The sequence below is a fragment of the Phodopus roborovskii genome, unplaced genomic scaffold, assembly GCF_943737965.1.
Source record: "Phodopus roborovskii unplaced genomic scaffold, PHOROB, whole genome shotgun sequence".
Classification (NCBI taxonomy): domain Eukaryota; kingdom Metazoa; phylum Chordata; class Mammalia; order Rodentia; family Cricetidae; genus Phodopus; species Phodopus roborovskii.
Genome location: NW_026125809.1, coordinates 1,103,420 through 1,112,166, shown reverse-complemented (window position 1 = coordinate 1,112,166; position 8,747 = coordinate 1,103,420).

Here is an 8,747-nt window from a genome sequence, read left to right as displayed (position 1 = left end):
GTGAGAAAAGAGACAGTGTAGAGAGAGGCAGAAGACAGTGAATGTGAGGGAGAATGCAGAGCAGGAGAGCAGAGCCGGGGGGGGGGGGGTGAGGGAGAAAGTGGTGAGGCAGAGAGTGAAGGAGCAGTGATGAAGGGACAACAGAGGCAGAAGGCAGAGATATGCAAGAGAAGGCTGCGATGCGAGAGACAAGTGTGAGAGAATGAACCAGAGTGAGTGAGGAAAGAAAGAATGAGTAATGTAGAAGAAGTATGTATTTGGGAATGCATGTGAGAGGGAGCTGCGTGAAGGAACTGCTGCTACATGGAGAAACTGTGCCTAGGAATTGTGTACAGTGCTGTATGATGAGAGGATATGTAAATGAGGGGTATAGCTATGGCTGTGTGGAGATTTGTAACTATAACTTGAGTATAAAAATGCGCACTTAGGCAGGAGAGACATGTTTATATAAAGAGAGATTGTCAAGAAAGAGAGACTATAAAAGAATGAAGTAAAAGAGAAGGTTACCATCAGGAAACTGTGTTCTAGTTCTTTTTTTTTTTTTCTTATATTATCAGCAGAAAGTATGCACTTGTAATTGGTCTCCTCAGATAGAAAAGTCTAGTAAACCTCAGATAAGATTCTTCCTCACTACTCTGGGCTCTCTCATCATTACTCTGGAGTGGATCCGGGGGTGGGGCCTGGACCCTCATAGTCCGAGATAGTTTGTGGCACAGCATTTGTTCCATCTTGCCACAGTTCTGTCCCTGTAAAAAGAGATGGTCTTTAATGGAATCCCAAGATTCTATTTTCAAAATGAGAACTTGAATATAGTTGTAGGAAAGCATGTCATTTTGTCATGATGTTGTCATTTTGATGACATCAATACTCTTCAGAGGTTAGGTGTGTCTCTAACTTCTCAGTTCCTATCTGAGTATTATATCTACAACTCTTCTTAGGGGAAACATCTTTAAGTATATTTCTTTTTTAAATATTATTTATTTATTTTTTCATATTTTACATATTGATATTTCAAATAATATAAAGGCATCTTTTGCTTTTCTTTAAAAAGTGTTTTTTTATTGTTGTTGTTGAAAGAAGGTAAATTCTAGTGTTGCCAAGAAGAAATGAGCACATTCTACTTTCATTCATGAATTTTGTGCTCTCACCATGTCTTTTCTGACTGTATCTTTCCAAATTGAAAAATCCTCTGGAAAATACTTTATTTGGCAACTTCCTATGCCACTAATGAACCAAACAGCAATGGTCCTTGAGAGTTTATCATGTACCCAATGTGGCACATTTTTGGGGACATAGACAAAGAAACACCACCAGTACAAACAACAAGACTAAGAATTTGTTAGATAGTATTTCAAGATGTAAACAAGTTAGAGAACAGTTGTAGGTCTTGCCTAATCAAAGGCACAAACTGCAAGCCTTCCAGGCCAGCAATTGCATTCACAGGGTACTTCATAATCACTTGAGATAAACATCTAAATTCCCAACTTTCTTTTTTTTTAATATTAACATTATTTATTTATTTATTTTTTGAGCATTTATTTTTATTTATTTATTTTTTAATTTATTTTATATAACAAAGTCCAATTAAATGAAAACAAACATTTATACACAATATTTGGGAATTTGGGCGTCGTTCTTTCCAAACTACTTCCTGCTGGTAAGGGGCGCTGTCATGGGGGATTCGAAGAAGATTCAAAAATCCTGGCTGTAGTCTGTAAGCCTGCTTTGTCCAGCTGTTTTGAATGTAGGATCACCTGGTACTCTGTTTCAGGCGGTCTGGCTTGATCAAACCACATTAGTCTGGAAGGAATCCACATCTTTTCATTTTCTGTGGAAACAAAACTAGAAATCCTTTTCCCCACTAACTTGTCCTTCAACTTAAATTTTGGAGTCAAAGCATTTTTTAAATTTAATTTATTATTTTACATGTCGATCCCAGTTCCCTCTCCCTCCCTTCATCCTTCCTTTCTCCCTTCCTCCCTCTCTCCCTCTTTCCCTCCCTCGCTCCCTGTTTCCCTCCCTCCCTCCCTTTTACCCTCTCTACTCTCTCACATGCACTCTAAACACCCTCTCCTCCAATCCCCCCACACCAAATCCATATGTAGGGGAATGCCATCCAGTTGGGGTCATGTAGATCTGACAGGTCATGTGAAGTTTTGTTGACTAGTTTCTTGAGTTCTTTGTATATTTTGGAGATCAGCCCTTTGTCGGATATAGGATTGGTGAAAATCTTTTCCCAGTCTGTGGGCTGCCGTTTGGTCTTTTCCACTGTGTCCTTTGCCTTACAGAAGCTTCTAAGTTTGAAGAGGTGCCATTTATTAATTGTTTATCTCAGTGTCTGTGCCCCTGGAGTTTTGTTCAGGAAGTGGTCTCCTATACCAATTTGTTCAAGGGTACCTCCTACTTTCTTTTCTAAGAGGTTCAATGTGGCTGGATTGATGTTGAGGTCTTTGATCCATTTGGACTTGAGTTTTGTGCATGGCAACAGACATGGGTTTATCTGAAGTCTTCTACACACCCTCATCCAATTGTGCCAGCACCATTTGTTGAAGATGCTGTCCTCGCCCCATTGTATATTTTAGATGTTTTGTCGAAAATCAGGTGTTCATAGGTTCGTGGGTTAATATCAGAATTTTCAATTTGATTCCATTGGTCTACCTGTCTATTTTTATGCCAATACCAGGCTGTTTTCAGTACTATAGCTCTGTAGTAGAGCTTATAGTCAGGAATGGTGATGCCTCCTGAAGTTCTTTTATTGTATAGGGTTGTTTCGGCTATCCTGGGTCTTTTGTTTTTCAGGGTTGAAGTCTCCCACTATAAGTGTGTGAGGTTTTATATGAGCTTTGAGTTTTAGTAGTGTTTCTTTTACGAATGTGGGTGACTGTGTATTAGGGGCATAAATGTTCAGAACTGAGACTTTGTGTTGATGGATTTCTCCTGTGATGAATATGAAATGACCATCTTCATCTCTTTTGACTAATTTTGGTTTGAAGTCTAGCTTGTTAGATATTAGGATAGCTATGCCTTCTTTCTTCTTATTTCCATTTGATTGGAAAATCTTTTCCAAACCCTTTACCCTGAGGTAATGTCTACCTTTGAAGCTTAGATATGTTTCTTGTATGCAGCAGAAGGATGGATTCTGTCTTCATATCCATTCTGTTAGCCTGTGTCTTTTTATAGGTGAGTTAAGACCATTAATGTTGAGGGTGAGTAAGGACCATTGATTGTTGATGCTTGTTTGATTTAGGTTTGTTGTTGGCAGTGGTATTGTGACTACATTAGCTCTGCTTCACCCTTGGTTTCTGGTGTAGTTGGATTATCTGTTGCCTACGTTTTTGTGGGTGTAGTTACATTCTTTGGGTTAGACTTTTCCTTCCAATTTTTTCTATAGGGCTGGATTTGTAGATACGTATTGGGAAAATCTGGTTTTGTCATTAAATATCTTGTTCTCTCCATCTATAGTGATTTAGAGTTTTGCTGGATATAGTAGCCTAGGCTGGCACCCGTGTTCTCTTAATACTTTTAGAACATCTATCCAGGACCTTCTGGCCTTGAGGATTTCCATGGAGAAGTCAGGTGTAATTTTGATAGGTCTGCCTTTATATGTTACCTGTCCTTTTTCCTTCGCTGCTCTTAATATTCTTTCTCTATTCTGTATGCTAGGTGTTTTGATTATTATATGTCGAGGGGTCTTTTTACTTTGGTCCAGCCTATTTGGGGTTCGGTATGCTTCTTGTACTTTCATGGGCATGTCCTTCTTTAGATTTGGAAAGTTTTCCTCGATGATTTTGTTGAATATGTTTTCGGCACCTTTGAGCTGGGCTTCCTCACCTTCCTCTATGCCTATTATTCTTAGGTTTGGCCTTTTCATGGTGTCCCACATTTCCTGGATGTTTTGTGTTAAGGATTTGTTGGATATGATTTTCTTTGGTCGATGAATCTATTTCTTCTAGTTTATCTTCTGCGCCTGAGATTCTCTCTTCCATCTCTTGAATTCTGTTGGTTATGCTTGTATCCGTAGTTGCCGATTTTTTGCCCAGCTTTTCTATTTCCAGCATTCCTTCAGTTTGTGTTGCCTTTATTTTCTCTATTTCAGTTTTCAAGTCTTGAACTGTTTCCTTCACCTGCTTAATTTTTTTTTCTTGGCTTTCTGTACTTTGCTTAAGGAATTTGTTCATTTCTTCCACCTTTTTGTTTGTTTTTTCCTCCATTTCTTTAAGGGATTTTCTCACATCTTCTTTGAGGGCATCTATCATTTTTATAATGGTAATTTTTAAGTCGGACCCTTCTGCTTCCTCTGCTTTGTTGTTGTGTTTCATTCTAGCTGGTGTAGATTCCCTAGATTCTGGTGGTGTCATGCTTGTCTTTCTGTTGTTAGGTGTTTTCTTGTGTTGCCTTCTTCCCATAGCTTCTTCCAGTAGGTGTTGGTGGGTTCTCCCCCTCTCTCCATGGTACTTCCCCAGTGGGCTTATGTGGATCTGAGATTCAATATCTGTAGCTCTGTGTGGTCCAAACTCTCTAGGAGGTTTCTCTGCAGACAGGGATCCAGGGATGGGGTCAAGGATGAGGATCCAGGAGAAGATGCCAGCAGCTACTCACAGTGGTCCTGCAGAGATAGGCGGATTTCTGGGAGGGGCCCGTGACTCCAGCAGAGGACTGGAGGCGGGGTCAGAGACCAAGTAGGTGGAAATTACCGGTGGTCCTGCATCGATAGTCAGGTCTCCTTTTGTCAGAGTTGCTCCGAGAAGTCTCCGAAGTAGGGTGGACTGTTGGCTCCACCCTCTGTCCCAGTGCTCAACCAGAGCAGCAGGACCGTGGATAGGGTAGGGCACAGGGTAGGGGGGTAGGCTGGAGGTGGGGATTGGTGGGGGTGTATCAGAGCTCCAAGGGTGCTCTCGATGGGGACCCGAGACAGGAGCAGCCAGATCAGGGGCCAACCCCAAAATTCTCAACTTTCAAAGAGCCTCATTGTATAGCTTGAGAGTGGTATCTACGAATGTGCATTTTACCAAGATTATGGAGTACTTTTGCTACTGGAGCCATATCTCAAGAAACAAGAAGCTAGGAGCATCTTTGAAAATGGAAGACACACAAGGACTCAGGTAGGTCTGGTTGGAGGCTCAAAGTAGAAAAATATTGGAGAAGAGGTTCTGAGAGGACTCTCAGAGGTAGGGATAATAATTATGTTGTAGGTACTTTCTGTTTCCTTAATTTGTTAATTTTTTTGTGTTGCCTGTGTATAACTGTGTACTATGTAGCAGCCATAGGAGGAGATAGAGCATTCTCAGTCCCATGGCACAAGGTCTCCACTGAACCTGGACCATGCTGCCCCTCTCCCTTATCTAAGTTGGCTGGCCAGAAAGCCTCAGTGCTCCCCATTGCTGCCATGTTTTCTTCTACCACTCTATTACTGGGGTCATGGGCACATGTGACCATGCCTAGCTTTTCAGGTGGCCTCTGCGGGTTCAAATTCAGATCTTATCCTTGGGCATCAAACACCCTTCCCCTTCCCCATTCAGCCCAGTACCACAAATCATTTTTTTTTTCCTCCTAGGCACATATACTATGTTTTTGATCATCCAAAAAGTGAATCATGGTCACATGAGTCTTGGAATGGAATATACATAGAAAAAAATATGTCACTTTTATGTCTACATTTATATGCAATCATTCCATGTGACTTTCCATTGTTTCTTCTGATTACTGGCTAGACGTTGGTGCTCAGAGTGAATTTTGCATCACTATAGCCAACATGACAAAAGATCAAGCAGTACTGCATCCTGGATGACTGGCTTTTCTCACTCACAAGGACATCCATATTGGTTTTTTGTTTGTTTGGTTGGTTTTTTGGGTTTTTTTTTTTTAAACTCAAGACTTGCATTTTAATATATTGAGATGGCAGAGGTATTCTTTAAAAGGTTCCAGTTTATCTTAATGTGAAGGGAACCAGAATGATGGAGGCAGAGTATTTCTGTTGTGATCATTGCCTTTGTTCATATTTTTTTCATCCACCACCTCCCTGACCTAATGTATTTCCACTGGACTTACATAAAGTTTCACTGATATAGTGAACATACCAATATTTCCAAGATGTGTTTTATATATTTCCACGTGATACATAATAATCAGGGACCCTAGACAGACATTCCTTTATTCGTCAATCCCCTTGACAACAAATAAGGGATGTCACAACACACATTTCACTGAAGTAGGGGAGTTTAGTTACTTCAGCCCCATTTAAGTCTTATTGGATAGGCTAAGGGTAGCTGAAAACGCATTAGCATGCACTATGAAGGACTTAATTCATCTCCTGCCCACATCCTGCCTTTCTCAAGATCAACTACCAACTCCTGCCTACCAACTCCTGGGAAGTAGGTTGTCTGGCTGCAATTAAACAGAAGTGCTTCCTCAAGCACTTGGTTAGAAACAGCCTCGGCATAATGATGCTCACCTTTTCCTCAATAGAAGGGAGCAGAGAGCTGAAAAGACATCAGCAACTGACTTGGAAACTTGTGAAGGTCTTGCCATTTGAATTTTCATAATTAGCTATTTTAAAAAATGTTCTTTGTAGTAGGAGTCTCAAAGGTATTATTTTCTACAAAATTTGTCACTAATATTTATTCATCATTTTATAGTATAGAAGTGTAACCTTCATTCAGTGGACCAGGTGTGACCTGGCCTTGTACATTTCCTAATCATCTTGCCTGGCAGTAGGTTCTCACAATTTGCCATCTGTTTTTCAAGGATCATGCAGCAGAATCCTGCTGACTTCTAACCTGCAGAAGCTTTGTTATCCGACCTGCCCTACTATTAGATCCTGTTAAAGATGGGCTGCAAAAGCCATTCTCCTGCTGCCGAGTTTGCACCTGACCAGGAGGACCTCTCCCTGTCCTGAAAGAATGCCAAGTAATTCCATTATCATCGTAACACTTTGGGGACTGTGGCATTGTTTCCAGTGTGGTTTCCTATAAGAATAAAAGAAGTAAATCCCAGAGATAAAGAAGCCCATTAACCATAGGTATGTGTTAGCCTCCTAACATGTACAAAATGTAAAGCATTGACTCTCGTCTGGAGAGGTGGCTTGGTGTTTAAATGCTCTTGTTCTTGCAGAAGACATGAGTTCAGGCAGAAGACCTGGGTTCAGTTCCCAGTACCCTCAATCACCAGTCCCAAGGGATATGATACCTTCTTATGCTCTCTAGCGCAGCAGGAATGCATATGTTCCACAGACATATATGCAGGCAAGCACACACTAGAATAAATAGATAAACAAATAAAGCATTGATAGCATGGCACCCAGGCTGGCAAAATCTGAGCAAACATGGCATCATCAGCTGCTGATAGAAGACAACAGATGCGTTAGAATCTCTGGGTCCACGGCAATCCCCCTCTTAGGCATATACCCAAAGGATTCACATCCATGCAACAAAGACATCTGTTCAACTATGTTCATAGCAGCACTATTTGTAATAGCAAGAACCTGGAAGCAACCTAGATGCCTCTCAATTGAAGAATTGTTAATGAAGATGTGGCACATCTACACAATGGAATACTACTCTGCAGAAAAAAATAATGGTATCTTGAAATTCGCAAGCAAGTGGATGGCACTTGAAGAAACCATCCTGAATGAGGTAACCCAGTCACAAAAACAGGAACACAGTATGTACTCACTCATATATGGATTTTAGACCTAGATCAAAGGATCACCAGCCTATAATTCACACTACCAGAGGAACTAGGATACAAGGTGTATTCTAAGAGATTCATATAAAGTCCCTCACAGAACTGGGAAGGGACAAGTCCCCCAGAGCTCAGGGGAAGTGGGGGGGCAGCGAATGGAGAGAGAAGTAGGAGAAAATGAGGGGGAGGAAAGGAAAACATGTGCGACCAGGAAGATTTAGCCTGGTTAGAAATAGAAGACAGGAAAGAGAGAGAGGGAGAGAGAGAGACAGACAGACAGACAGATAGATAGATAGATAGATAGATAGAGAGAGAGAGAACATAAAAGGGGGAGCCAATATTGGTTTGAAGATAACATTGAACAAAAAGAAAGGTCTAGAGAACTACAAGACTGCTGCCAACTAACAATTTGAGCTTCCATGAGAAGGTTATCATAAATGCTCTTCCTGGAGTGTGAGATCAACAACTAACTTATCCATGGAGTCCTCAACTAATGCATGTTGGAAACAGGAGCAAATACCCATACATAAACACTGAGTAGAAGTAGAACTCAGATGCAGAGGGAGAGGACAAGACCAGGTGGCAGAAACACATACAGACAGCTTACCTGAACAAGGAGGAGCTAACGGGACACCAGACTGATAGCTGGGAAGCCAGCATGGGACTGACTCAGGCCCCCCTGAATATGGGTCTCAGCCAGAAGGACTGAACATTCTAAGGGACCTCAGACAGTGGTGCCAGGATGTATCCCTGGAGCACAAATGGACTTTGCGAACACATCCCCCATGGAGGGATAACTGCCTTAATCTAGAGACAGGAGAGAAGCCCTAGTCCCTACTTCACATGACCTGTCAGATCTACAGGACCCCTACTGGATGACATTCCCCTACATATGGAATTGGGGTGGGGGATGGGAGGGGAGGGTGGTTAGAGTGCATGTGAGAGGGCAGAGAGGGTAAAAGGGAGGGAAGAAAGAGGGGAGGGAGGGAGTGAGGGAGGTTGGGAGGGAGTGAGGGAGAGGGAACTGGGATCGACATGTAAAATAATAAATAATAAATTAAATTAAA